This window comes from Phyllobates terribilis, unplaced genomic scaffold (assembly GCF_046119375.1).
Source record: "Phyllobates terribilis strain yellow unplaced genomic scaffold, ASM4611937v1 Scaffold_1__5_contigs__length_1240528914, whole genome shotgun sequence".
NCBI classification, from domain to species: domain Eukaryota; kingdom Metazoa; phylum Chordata; class Amphibia; order Anura; family Dendrobatidae; genus Phyllobates; species Phyllobates terribilis.
This window is the reverse complement of record NW_027362761.1, coordinates 744,921,013-744,936,114: the sequence shown is the minus strand read 5'-3', so window position 1 is coordinate 744,936,114 and position 15,102 is coordinate 744,921,013.

The following is a 15,102-nucleotide window of genomic DNA, read 5'->3' as shown; positions in this document are numbered from 1 at the left end:
GATGCTGAGAAAGCATTCCATAGAGTCTCCTGGCACGCCATATATGATTCTCTTAAAAAGCTTGGGGTAGGGGTCTAGGGGACCCTTTTATAGCCAAAATCACGGCCCTGTATCGCAATACGTCACCTAGGTTGAAGATAAATGGAACTGTAGCACCCTGAGGGCTCGGTTGCTACAGACGTATTGCACCTCACCCAGAGGTGTGATATCTCACTCTCAGGTAAGGATGGAGTGTGGATCAGGACCCGACACCTGCATGCATTACACCACATTGCCGTGGGGCAGGGCGACCAATATGCCCCTGAGATGGGCACGACAGTCCCTGTCCCTGGCTGGAGTGGGGGGAGGGAACACTGAGGAAGGGGAACCCTGTAGTGCAGGAGCAGGGAGGAAGCAGTTCCTGGGTGCATTGAGAAGGGAGTATAAAAGGTGGGCACCATCTTAGTTCAGTGCAGAGAAGTCTGAGCAGAAGTGGCAGGGAGCAGGGGCTCTGCATGAGCTCTGCTCCGGAGGCGGGCCTAGTAACAGAGGCCCAGGCCTAGAAGAGGGAGAAGGAAGGAAGAGGAGCGGAGAAGGCTCCAGGAACGAGGAATGAAGGGATCCCAGGGGTGCGGACGGGCGAGTCGCCACCGCACGCCCGAATCCACCTGCGTAGAGGGGTCAGGCCAAAGAGGGAGACCGGTCCCCGAACTAGTGGAGGCAGGAAACGACCCTCAGCTAGAAACCGGAGGCTCTGACATTTTATGTGGCGCAGCCCCTCGCTACACCCGCTAGGAAGGCACCACATAGGGTCAGGGAAACTGGCGCCAAGTTTACCAAGAGGAGGCCCGAGGCAGCCGGACAGAAGTGTTGGTAAGAAAGGCCAGACAAAGGACACACAAAGGGGGTCCTGTGAAGTGCTCCAAAGTTATCTGGGAGTTGTCTGAGCCCCTCACCTGGTGAGCACAGTACGACGTGGGCAGCCGTTACCTGCAGACGTGGTCTGGATAATAAGAACTGTGAGTAAAGGCCCTGAACTGCATCACTGACTCCGTGTCGTTACTGCTGCTGCCCTGCACCATCACCCCCATCCTCCGCATACACTGCCCTGAGGCTATACTCCTCCCGTGGGGAGTTATGCTACGCTCTGCTGCACCCACAACACCAGCCTCAGCGGTCTGCCCTGTAGCGGCGGTTCACTCTGACCGCAATCCACGGGTGGCGTAGTCGGACATTTAAACATCAAAACCACATAAATAGTTCTGCCACTGGTTTGACCGCCCTGAGCCACGGAACCGGGTCGCCGCCACGAAGACTACAACCACCAGCATCCACCAAAAAGGGTCCGGCTCCGGGTGTCCCAAGGCCCAGGGGGTGCGTCAGAACATTTTCATCACCTTTCACAATCACCAATGGGACAAGGCAGTGATGTCCTCTGTCCCCTCTCTTATACATCCTAGTGACGGAGCACCTGCTCTCATCAATTCGCCATAACCCCAATATTAGGTGGATTGAGGTGGGAGGCACCGAGTACAAGTGCTCTCTATTTGCTGATGATGTCCTAGTATATATCACTCAATCACATATATCCATCCATGCTGTTATGGCTGAAATAGATCACTTTGTTACATGGTAAAATTTTAAAATCAATGCAGCGAAGTCTGAGGCCCTCGATGTCTCCGTCCCCAAATCCATATAGGATTCCATCCAGTCCAACTTTCCCTTTGCCTGGCCCTCACAGGGTATCAAATACTTAGGAATTCCTATTCATTGAGACCTCTCCCATCTATGTTATCTTAATTTTGGGCCCTTTATTGAACAACTCCATACAGACCACGGTTGGCAAGTTAGAACTGTAAGATTCACTACGTGAACCACTGGTGTTTTGTGGAAAAGCACATGTACACTGCGTTCCAAATTATTATGCAAAAAGTGTTTAGGAGTGATAAGGGAAGAATTTGTTTGTTTGTCAGTTAAACTCATTGATGGTGATGTGTGTCAGGGCTCTTTATATCACTGTAAGCAATTGCAGACACCTGTGCTAATTAGTTTGGCAGGTGTGTCCAATGAAAGGCAAGACTACTTAAGAAGGCTCTCTCACATTATTAAGCAGCCTACATTTTCTGCCAAAATGGGAAGGAAAAAGGATGTGTCGGCTGCTGAGAAGCAACAAATTGTGGAGTGTTTAGGTCAAGGCATGACTACAATCAACATTGTGCGATGATCAGGATGAAGTGTCTTGGCAATCAAGAAGTATGTAGCTGATTCACAGTACACACGTGTGCGTGCTGATAAGGGCAAATTGAGGACTCTTTCCTACAGGCAATTACGTCAGGTTGAAAAAACAGCGGCAAAAAAGCCTTGTCATAGCAGCAGACAAGTTTTTGAAGCTGCTTGTGCCTCCAACGTCCCCCGAACAACAAGATGCAGGGTCCTTCAGAGGTTTGCAGCTGTGCATGCGCCATCCTGTCGACCTCCTCTATCCACTTCACACAAGCAGAAACGGCTCCAGTGGGCCAAACATTACATGAAGACTGATTTCAAAACTGTTTTTTTCACGGATGAGTGCCGTGCAGCGCTCGATGGTCCAGATGGATGGAGTGGAGGATGGCTGGTTGATGGACACCCCACGCAAACACGGCTACAGCGCCAACAAGGAGGAGGTGGAGTAATGTTTTGGGCTGGAATCATGGGGAGAGAGATTGTCGGCCCCTTTAGGATCCCTGAAGGCGCTAAAGATGAACTCCATAATGTATGTGGATTTTCTCAAACAGCACTTCCTGCCATGGTTCAAGAAGAAGAACCGTGTATTTCACAGCAAGATCATTTTTCTGCATGATAATGCACCATCTCATGCTGCACATAAAACATCTGCATCTCTGGCTGATATGGGCATAAAAGGGGACAAACTTATGGTGTGACCCCAATGCTCCCCTGACCTCTACCCCATTCAGAACCTTTGGAGCATCATTAAAAGGAGTGTCTATGATGGCGGGAGGCAGTTCACATCTAAGCAACAGCTCTGGGAGGGTATTCTGTCCTCATGCAAAACAATTGAAGCAGAAACCATCCAAAACCTGACAAATTCAATGGACGAGAGAGTTCAGAAGCTCCTTTCGAACAAGGGGTCCTATGTGAAAATGTAACATCACCTAGAATAAAGTTTTGAGTTGAAAACTGTTTGATTTCAGTTTCTAACAACCTGCTAATGCTTATAATTTCAAAAATGACCATTTTTTTGGTCTTTATTAAAATGAAAAGGTTGATCGAAAAGTTTGGGGGATCTAAGAGTGTGGCAACCCAGTAGTCATGATTACTTCGAATTCTGACAATATGAGGGTCATGCTGCAGGTAGTGCAGCAAGAAGGCACTTATGTGCCTTGCGCATCTCGGAGCCCCAAAATTATTTTCCGGGCTAGATGCAGCTAAAAATTATTTTTAATTTTAAATCTGGTGAAGCTTTAGTATAGATGGCCTAATAGGATCAGTGCTGCACACTGCTACAAAGCCCAAATTATTTTCCAGTCAAGATACAGATAAACATGATTAGTAATTTGAAAGCTTAAAATGGTTGGTAGGGTGATTTTAACCAATCATCAAGCTTTTACTCTCCCCAGGATGACACAGGGGTAGAAAAGTCGTTTCGGATCCATGATTTGTTCATCTTTATGAACGTGAGTCTGTCTACATTATCAGTGGAGAGCCGCGTGCGCTTATCTGTCAGCACACCACCAGCAGCGCTGAACACACGTTCAGACAGAACGCTGGCTGCGGGGCATGACAAGATCTCCAAGGTGTAAGTGGCTAGCTCCGGCCATTTATCCAGATTGGAAGCCCAAAAAGAGCAAGGGTCCAGTGACACAGTCGTGGCTTCAATGTTTACTTGGAGATACTCCTGTACCATCGTCTCTAGGCGTTGACTATGTGTCAGACTTCTTGTCTCCTGTGGCGTTGCAAAGGATGGGCTAAAAAAGTGGTGAAATGATTCCGCAAAATTGATGTTACCAGCAGATACTGTGGTTCTGTTACGGTTTGAGTGCTGAACACTTGACGGTCCCACGGTTGGCAAGTTGGAACTGTGAGATTCACTACGTGCACCACTGGTATTTTGTGGAAAAGCACATGTAAGATTCTGCAACAGTCTCTGCTGATACTCCTGCATGCGTGCATCCCTTTCTATGGCAGGAATAATTTCTGCAAATTTACTTTTGTACCGGGGATCTAACAGTGTGGCAACCCAGTAGTCAGGATTATTTCTAATTCTCACAATTCGAGGGTCATGTTGCAGGTAGTGCAGCAAGAAGGCACTCATGTGTGTTGTGCATCCAGGAGCACCAAGTCCCTGTTGTGTTGGTGGCGAGGTAACAATCATGCTTCCTTCCTCTGTCCTCTCCCCCCAGCCTCACACAACAGAAATGTGATCTAGGTCTCCCTCAACTGATGAGTCTTCCATCAGTTCGTCCTCCACTTCTTCCTGGGCTCCTGCACCTTACTCACTAGTTTGGCTGCTACCATGCGCCCTGGTAAAACCATCTCCCCCACCCTCACATGCCTGCCGCCTTGGTGCTGCCGACCGTCTGGACCTTGCAGATGTTAGCCCTTCCGCATACAACTCCTCCTCCTCTACTTCCTCCACCTCCTCTTGTGCCACCACCTGACTCCGAATTCTGTTTAACATGTGCTCCAGCATGTAAATCACCGGAATAGTCATGCTGATAATGGCATCGTCAGCACTAAACATCTTCGTCGCCATTTCAAAACTGTGCAGAAGGGTGCATAGGTCCCTGATCTGAGACCACTCCTCCAGCGTGATTTGCCCCACCTCTGAATCTCGTTGGCCCAGGCTATACGTCAGAACGTATTGCACCAGGGCTTGTCGGTGCTGCCACAGTCGCTGCAACATGTGCAGAGTTGAATTCCACCGGGTAGGCACATCGCATTTTAGCCGGTGAAGTGGCAGGCCCAACGACTTCTGTAGAGATGTAAGTCGCTGAGCTGCGGGATGCGAACGGCGGAAGTGAGCACACAGCGACCGTGCCCTCTGCAGAAGGCCATCTAGTCTGGGATAGTGGGCTAAAAATTGCTGGACAACCAGGTTCAACACGTGAGCCATACAAGGCACGTGTGTGACATTGCCCCGGCGAAGGGCCGCACCCAGGTTTGCAGCATTGTCGCACACGGCCTTCCCTGGTTTCAGGTCCAGTGGAGACAACCATTCATGAAATTGGTTCTCCAGAGCTGACCACAACTCCTCAGCTGTGTGACTCACATTTCCCAGACATTTCAATGTAAAAACCGCCTGATGACGTTGAGCCCTACTGCCAGCATAGTAAGGAGGTGTGCAGGATCCCTTCTGCGCAGTTAGAAAGCTTGTGGCATGACCAGACAGGCTTTGGGTGCAGGTGGAAGACCGAGAGGAGGTTGAGGAGGCAGAAGCAGTGGAGGAACTTTGACATAAAGAGGATTGACGCACAACTCGTGGGGACGGCAAGACTTGGACAGCAGCCCCTTGTCCTGCTGTCACCATAGTTACCCAGTGCCCAGTCAGCGACATGTAACGCCCCTGTCCATGCCTACTCGTCCAAGTGTCTGTGGTGAAATGCACCCTGTCACACACAGAGTTTCTCAAAGAAGCGGTGATGTTATGTGCGACATGCTGGTGGAGCGCAGGCACACCTTTCTTTGAGAAGTAGTGCCGACTGGGCATCTGGTACTGGGGCACTGCGACGGACATAAGGTCTCGAAAATCCTCTGTGTCCACCAGGCGGAAAGGCAGCATTTCTGTAGCCAAGAGCTTGCAGATGGTGAAATTCAACCTCTTAGCTTTCTCATGGCTAGGAGGAAATGGTCTTTTACTTGTCCACATCTGAGGGACCGAGGGCTGGCTATTGTGCTTAGACGGGGTTGATAAGGGTGTCCCCGGCAAACTGCCGGTCTGTGAGGAAGATGCAGGCGGACATGTTAGGTTGCCTTGATCCAAAGGTGGTGCTATCGATGTCGGACAGCGCTCAACACCAGCTGGTGTTACCACCTCCAAAGAAAATGATGACCTGCCAATCACGCTGGCTGTTGCGGGTAAAGAGGTGGCAGGTCTGCGCCCCAAAACAGGTGTGACTGCTGTCCCCCCAGTCACAGAGGATGAAGAGGCCGCGGATGCACAAGATATGGCAGACGGTGGTTGGCCTGGCCGGCTAGGCCGCATTGTAGCACACTGAGCTTCCCACTGCAACTTATGCTTCATGTCCATGTGCCGGTTCATGCATGATGTACTCAAACTATGTATTTTTTGGCCTCTACTTAGCTTTTGCTGACAAATGTTACAGATAACACGAGTTGGGTCATCTTTATCGATCTGAAAAAATGCCCAGGCTATGCAAGGCTTAGCACCCATGCGACCTGAAGAGCCACCACGACTTGTGGTGAGAGGCAGAGTTGTGTTTGAGGATGCAGTTGTTGACGTGCTTCCAGTACTACGTCTCTGTCCAGGAAGGCGCAACCTGACCTCGTCGTCACTAGCATCTTCCTCCACCTCCTCTGCTGACCTCATCTCTTGGCTGACTGTGGGTTGACAGTAAGTGGGATCTCCGACCTCATCATCATCACCCTGTGCGTTATCACACCCGTCGTCCTCAGAGCCAACCTGTTCCTGCCCTGACAAAAAACTAAAGTTGTCGCTCCAATCAGGTATTTGAGTCTTATCATCGTCTTCCTCATTGTCTCTGTAGCACCCTGAGGATTCGGCTGCTACAGGGGTATTGCACCTCAACCCAGAGGTGTGATATTCCACTCCCGGGTAAGGATGGAGTGTGGAACTGAGCTCAGATAGACTGCATGCACTACATACATCCCATTTCAGAGGAGCAGGCCGACGGTACTCCCACTTAGAAATGTGCAGGTACAACCGAGCCTGTTCCTGGCTGGAGTGGGAGGGGGGTGGTACATCCCATGTAGTGTAGGGGCAGATAGGGGGAGCAGCCTGGGTAAAGTTAGGAGCTCATTGGGTGCTGGTCACCTGAGCTCACACATAGAGGGTGTATATAAGGTGGGCACCAACTAGAATCAGGGTCAGATGCAGAGAACAAGTCAGACGCAGAGAGTCAGGAGCAGAGGAGAGAAGAAAGATCAAGACCCAGAGTGAGAGAGGAGAAAAGAGAAAGACCCAGAGCACAGAAGAGAAGGGACCCAAGAACCCAAATCAGAGCACCGGGTGAGGAGTCAGCATCAGGGTACCGGAACCCAAGCTGGTGGGGGTAAAAACAATCCCCAGCCAGAGACCGGAGACCGTGGGCAGTGTCTGTCACGGTCACCCACCACATTCACCCCGAAGGCACACCACATGAAGGGTCAGGGAACCCAAGGCCAAGGGTGTCCCAACAGAAGGCCCGAGGGAGCTGGACCTAGGTGGATCACTGGTGGGGACGGCCAGAGAACGGGACAGAAGGAGAGCTCAGGGCCACGCTCCGGACTTGTTTGGGGGTTGGCTGGATCCAGGACCTGGTGGACGCAGCACGGCTCGGGTGGTCACTAGCAGCTGGAGTGACCAGTACAACATCTGCAGTAAGTAAACACCCTTAACTGCACAACCCGACTCTGTCTTCATTGCCGTCTGCACTGCACCACCACAACCCCCATCCTCTGCACCTGTCCCCTCTGAGGCTATACCCCTCCCGTTGGGGGTTATCCCACCAAGCTGCGCACCCACCATCAGCCTCAGCGGACCCTGCTGCAGCGGCGGCCACAGTGACCGCATCACAACGGGTGGCGTAGTCGACACAAAAGAACTCTTAATAACATCTGTAGGACTGCCACATAACACTGAGCTTGACGCCCTGGGCACGGGCCGGGTCACAGCCGCTCGGAGACTACAACCCCCCCATCTGATCCGGTGCCGGGTATTCCCCTCAAAAAGGAATATGTCCCAGGGGGCGCGTCATCTCCACCAACAGGAGTTACAGTTTGGGAATGAGGGTCTACATTATGGTCAGAACCTTCTGCGTCTGGTCCTGGATCCGACTCATAAAGATTCTGGGCATCAGTGCAGATCATTTCCTCGTCTGGATTCACAGAAGCGCTGGAGTCGACCTCTGATTCCCAGGCTATAGTATGAGTAAACAGCTCTGCAGACTCAACCATCTGTTCTACCTCATACTCAGACGGGCAGCTGGAGATTTGGGAGCTGTGAGGAAGCAAGTGCGATTTGGGTGACACCTTTGAGGACTGGAGTATTTGTGATGTTGAAGTTGATGTGGAGGAGAGCCCACTTAAAGGAGCACTTGATATCCGTTGAAGCACCTGCTGTTTTTGTGCCTCATCTGGAATTTGTAGCGATTGGCGTGGCCGTAAGAAAGGGATCTTATCACATTGTCCGCTAAAAGAAGTAGACATTTTAGTTTGGCTGGAAGATGGTCTTTCTTCTGCAGATGTTACTGTTGCTTTAACACCTACCCCACGGACACAACCTTTTTTCCCCTTCCCAACATGCCTATTCCCCTTTCCACCAGCAGCAGGCCTTTTTCCACTCATTTTGGTGGTTAACTAATTCACAACTCTGGAGTTGTTTGCACAAAAAAACAATGGATGGTAACCGAGCAGAGCTGAGTGGCCAAACTGTGGTATTAGGCCAAAACTATTGGCTGGGTTAGATGCAGAAAAAAATTATTTTGAATTTGCAACCTGATGGAGGTCAGTATAGATGGATTAATAGAACAAGACCCACACACAGCTAGAAGCCCAATATTTTTTCAGAGGTAGATGCAGAAAAAAATATATTCAGTTTGCAACCTGATGGAGGTCAGAATAGATGGACTAATACAACAAGTCCCACACACAGCTAGAAGCCCAAATATTTTTTCAGAGGTACTGTAGTTGCAGATAAAAATTAGTTTTAATTTGCAACCTGATGGAGGTCAGTATAGATGGACTAATAGAGAAAGTCCGACACACTACTAGAAGGCCAAATATTTTTTCAGAGCTAGATGCAGAAAAAAATTATATTCAGTTTGCAACCTGATGGAGGTCAGTATAGATGGACTAATAGAGAAAGTCCGACACACTACTAGAAGGCCAAATATTTTTTCAGAGCTAGATGCAGAAAAAAATTATATTCAGTTTGCAACCTGATGGAGGTCAGTATAGATGGATTAATAGAACAAGACCCACACACAGCTAGAAGCCCAATATTTTTTCAGAGGTAGATGCAGAAAAAAATATATTCAGTTTGCAACCTGATGGAGGTCAGTATAGATGGACTAATACAACAAGTCCCACACACAGCTAGAAGCCCAAATATTTTTTCAGAGGTACTGTAGATGCAGATAAAAATTAGTTTTAATTTGCAACCTGATGGAGGTCAGTATAGATGGACTAATAGAGAAAGTCCGACACACTACTAGAAGGCCAAATATTTTTTCAGAGCTAGATGCAGAAAAAAATTATATTCAGTTTGCAACCTGATGGAGGTCAGTATAGATGGATTAATAGAACAAGACCCACACACAGCTAGAAGCCCAATATTTTTTCAGAGGTAGATGCAGAAAAAAATATATTCAGTTTGCAACCTGATGGAGGTCAGTATAGATGGACTAATACAACAAGTCCCACACACAGCTAGAAGCCCAATATTTTTTCAGAGGTAGATGCAGAAAAAAATATATTCAGTTTGCAACCTGATGGAGGTCAGTATAGATGGACTAATACAACAAGTCCCACACACAGCTAGAAGCCCAAATATTTTTTCAGAGGTACTGTAGATGCAGATAAAAATTAGTTTTAATTTGCAACCTGATGGAGGTCAGTATAGATGGACTAATAGAGAAAGTCCGACACACTACTAGAAGGCCAAATATTTTTTCAGAGCTAGATGCAGAAAAAAATTATATTCAGTTTGCAACCTGATGGAGGTCAGTATAGATGGATTAATAGAACAAGACCCACACACAGCTAAAAGCCCAATATTTTTTCAGAGGTAGATGCAGAAAAAAATATATTCAGTTTGCAACCTTATGGAGGTCAGTATAGATGGACTAATACAACAAGTCCCACACACAGCTAGAAGCCCAATATTTTTTCAGAGGTAGATGCAGAAAAAAATATATTCAGTTTGCAACCTGATGGAGGTCAGTATAGATGGACTAATACAACAAGTCCCACACACAGCTAGAAGCCCAAATATTTTTTCAGAGGTACTGTAGATGCAGATAAAAATTAGTTTTAATTTGCAACCTGATGGAGGTCAGTATAGATGGACTAATAGAGAAAGTCCGACACACCACTAGAAGGCCAAATATTTTTTCAGAGCTAGATGCAGAAAAAAATTATATTCAGTTTGCAACCTGATGGAGGTCAGTATAGATGGACTAATAGAGAAAGTCCGACACACTACTAGAAGGCCAAATATTTTTTCAGAGCTAGATGCAGAAAAAAATTATATTCAGTTTGCAACCTGATGGAGGTCAGTATAGATGGATTAATAGAACAAGACCCACACACAGCTAGAAGCCCAACATTTTTTCAGAGGTAGATGCAGGAAAAAAATATATTCAGTTTGCAACCTGATGGAGGTCAGTATAGATGGACTAATACAACAAGTCCCACACACAGGTAGAAGCCCAAATTTTTTTTCAGAGGTACTGTAGATGCAGATAAAAATTAGTTTTAATTTGCAACCTGATGGAGGTCAGTATAGATGGACTAATAGAATGATGCTATGCCCAAAAGATTTTACTTCACTAGGTGCAGTAAAAAAATTGGTATTCTATACACAGGTGGTATATCTTGCAACACAGATAGGCTACTCCACTGACTAACACACTCTGCAATAGGCCAAAAAGGATTAGCTTTGCTAGATTCAGCCAAATGCTGTGAAAAAAACTTGCACAGCACTGGCACAGACCTGCCTGGCAAAAACTGATAGGAACTGATGTAACCTAGTCCTGAAAAGGACTCCAATTACAATTAGTCTTTACTCCCACAACCTATCTATTTAAGAGCACAGACCTCCCTGATAAAAGTCGTAGGAAATGCTGTAACCTAGTCCTTAAAAGGACTGCAATCACAACTATTCCCTACTCCCAAGCTATCTGTATATTTGTGCGAAAATTGGCTTGAAATTAACAAGGTATAGCGCACACAGCAACAGCGGTGCCGTCTAACACGCAGCTGCAGCAGTGAGAAAATGGTGGCGACGGGGAAAATGGCTTGGTCTTATAGGGCAAGGACATGTGACATACACTGCCAATGACACATGCCCTTGCTTGTGTGAAAAAAAGCACTTCGCTCCGTGTGTGCGCTGCTGATAGGCTGACAGATTGCACCTCCCCACTGCAAATGCGGGAAAGAGAAAAAAAAATGGAGATCTTCATTGTTCCTGCAGAGATCCATCCCTTGCCCCTCCCCCCACCCCGCTGTACACTCAAACTGCGTATTAACATTAATTTTCATCATTACTGAGAAAAAATCCAGTTATGATTTTGGTGCACGAACAGTTATCGAACATAACCTCGAACAGCCGAATTTTTCTCAAATTGTTCGTGTTCGCCGAACGGCTCGAACACCGCCCAAAACAGCTCGAATTTGAGATTGGCGAACAGTTCGAGTAGAACAACGCTCATCTCTACCATGCAGTACAGCATATTACAAACATTATTCCCATTATTTGGGAGTGTGTCTCCCATAGTCTTTGCTTATGCCTTCCAAGCAAAAGCTGCCAAAAATTAGGACGGAGGAACTTGCAATGCCCCTTACAAGAGCCATGCAGTACAGCATATTACAAACATTATTCCCATTATTGGGGAGTGTGTCTCCCATAGTCTTTGCTTATGCCTTCCAAGCAAAAGCTGCCAAAAATTAGGATGCAGGAACTTGCAATGCCCCTTACAAGAGCCATGCAGTACAGCATATTACAAACATTATTCCCATTATTGGGGATTGTGTCACCCACAGTCTTTGCTTATGCTTTCCAAGCAAAAGCTGCCAAAAATTAGGAAGGATGAACTTGCAATGCCCCTTACAAGAGACATGCAGTACAACATAATACAAACATTATTCCCATTCTTGAGGAGTGTGTCTTCCATAGTCTTTGCTTACGCCTTCCAACGAAAAGCTACCAAAAATTAGGACGGAGGAGCTTGCAATGCCCCTTAGAATAGCCATGCAGTTCAGCATATTACAAACATTATTCCCATTATTGGGGAGTGTGTCTCCCATAGTCTTTGCTTATGCCTTCCAAGCAAAAGCTGCCAAATTTAGGACAGAGGAACATGCAATGCCCCTTACAAGAGCCATGTAGTACAGCATATTACAAACATTATTCCCATTATTGGGGAGTGTGTCTCCCATAGTCTTTGCATATGCCTTCCAAGCAAAAGCTGCCAAAAATTAGGAGGAGGAACTTGCAATGCCCCTGACAAGAGACATGCAGTACAGCATAATACAAACATTATTCCCATTCTTGAGGAATGTGTCTTCCATAGTCTTTGCTTATGCCTTCCAAGCAAAAGCTGCCAAAAATTAGGACTGAGAAACTTGCAATGCCCCTTCCAAGAGCCATGCAGTACAGCATATTACAAACATTATTCCCATTATTGGGGAGGGGATATCCCATAGTATTTGCTCATGCCTTACAAGCAAAAGCTGCCAAAAATTAGGACGGAGGAACTTTACAATGCCCCTTACAAGAGCCCTGCAGTACAGCATATTAGAAGCATTATTCCCATTATTGGGTAGTGGGTCTCCCATAGTCTTTGCTTATGCCTTCCAAGCAAAAGCTGCCAAAAATTAGGATGAAGGAACTTGCAATGCCCCTTACAAGAGCCATGCAGTACAGCATATTATGAACATTATTCCCATTATTGGGGAGTGTGTCTCCCATAGTCTTTGCTTATGCCTTCCAAGCAAAAGCTGCCAAAAGTTAGGACGGAGGAACTTGAAATGCCCCTTACAAGAGCCATGCAGTACAGCATATTACAAACATTATTCCCATTATTGGGGAGTGTGTCTTCCATAGTCTTTGCTTACGCCTTCCAACGAAAAGCTGCCAAAAATTAGGACCCTTAGAAGAGCCATGCAGTAGTGTTGAGCCACCCCCGTAGTGTTCGAGTTTGGTTCGGTTCGTCGAACACCCGTGTGTTCGCCGAACTGTTCGTCGAACTGTTCGTCGAACACCTTCGAACACCATTAAAACCAATGGCAGGCAAACAAAAACACATAGAAACACATAGAAAACACCTTCAAAGGTGTCCAAAAGCTGACAAACTGCTCAGAAGACATAACTAACACGTGGAAAAGTGACAAGTACATATAGTCATGCGAAAATAAAAGAGGTGGAGGAGTAAAAGGAGGGGGAGACACAGATATAGGCATGTCATGCCCTTCTAAAATCCAAAAAGTGAGAAGCCGACACGGCCAGTCCGCTCCTGCCCGTGCCACCTCCGTGTCGCCGGGTTTGTGCCAGAGCCGCGGTGAACCCTGACGGCCAGCCCCCCTCTCCCAATACTGGTGCCTGTCCGCTGGTGGGTCAAGCGAGCCCCCCTGTGGTGGAGGCAGCTCTAAGCTTTTTAATTTAAATTGTCTCTCTAATTTGAATGAATACACTTTAAATCCATTTACAAGGATCTATTGGAGGGCAAGTCTCATGCCAGCAGCCGCGGTAATTCCAGCTCCAGTAGCGTCCACTAAAGCTGCTGCAGTTAAAAAGCTTTTATAAGGATCGAGCTCGGCTGTCCACCGCAAGGCATCCTACTGCCAGTCCCAGCCCCTATGCCTTGGGGTGCCTCCTGATGCTCTTCACTAAGTATCCCATGGTCCCGAAGCATTTCCTTTGAAAAAATTAAGTGTCTAAACTACAGGTGGTGCAGCTTGCTTAACAGCCGGGATAATCCGCTGACTAGCAGACACTGCTACTAGGCACAAAGTATTTCCTGGGCTAGATGCATTTAAAAATTTGTAATTAGATACTCTCGTTGGATGCTGAGAAAGCATTCCATAGAGTCTCCTGGCACGCCATATATGATTCTCTTAAAAAGCTTGGGGTAGGGGTCTAGGGGACCCTTTTATAGCCAAAATCACGGCCCTGTATCGCAATACGTCACCTAGGTTGAAGGTAAATGGAACTGTAGCACCCTGAGGGCTCGGTTGCTACAGACGTATTGCACCTCACCCAGAGGTGTGATATCTCACTCTCAGGTAAGGATGGAGTGTGGATCAGGACCCGACACCTGCATGCATTACACCACATTGCCGTGGGGCAGGGCGACCAATATGCCCCTGAGATGGGCACGACAGTCCCTGTCCCTGGCTGGAGTGGGGGGAGGGAACACTGAGGAAGGGGAACCCTGTAGTGCAGGAGCAGGGAGGAAGCAGTTCCTGGGTGCATTGAGAAGGGAGTATAAAAGGTGGGCACCATCTTAGTTCAGTGCAGAGAAGTCTGAGCAGAAGTGGCAGGGAGCAGGGGCTCTGCATGAGCTCTGCTCCGGAGGCGGGCCTAGTAACAGAGGCCCAGGCCTAGAAGAGGGAGAAGGAAGGAAGAGGAGCGGAGAAGGCTCCAGGAACGAGGAATGAAGGGATCCCAGGGGTGCGGACGGGCGAGTCGCCACCGCACGCCCGAATCCACCTGCGTAGAGGGGTCAGGCCAAAGGGGGAGACCGGTCCCCGAACTAGTGGAGGCAGGAAACGACCCTCAGCTAGAAACCGGAGCCTCTGACATTTTATGTGGCGCAGCCCCTCGCTACACCCGCTAGGAAGGCACCACATAGGGTCAGGGAAACTGGCGCCAAGTTTACCAAGAGGAGGCCCGAGGCAGCCGGACAGAAGTGTTGGTAAGAAAGGCCAGACAAAGGACACACAAAGGGGGTCCTGTGAAGTGCTCCAAAGTTATCTGGGAGTTGTCTGAGCCCCTCACCTGGTGAGCACAGTACGACGTGGGCAGCCGTTACCTGCAGACGTGGTCTGGATAATAAGAACTGTGAGTAAAGGCCCTGAACTGCATCACTGACTCCGTGTCGTTACTGCTGCTGCCCTGCACCATCACCCCCATCCTCCGCATACACTGCCCTGAGGCTATACTCCTCCCGTGGGGAGTTATGCTACGCTCTGCTGCACCCACAACACCAGCCTCAGCGGTCTGCC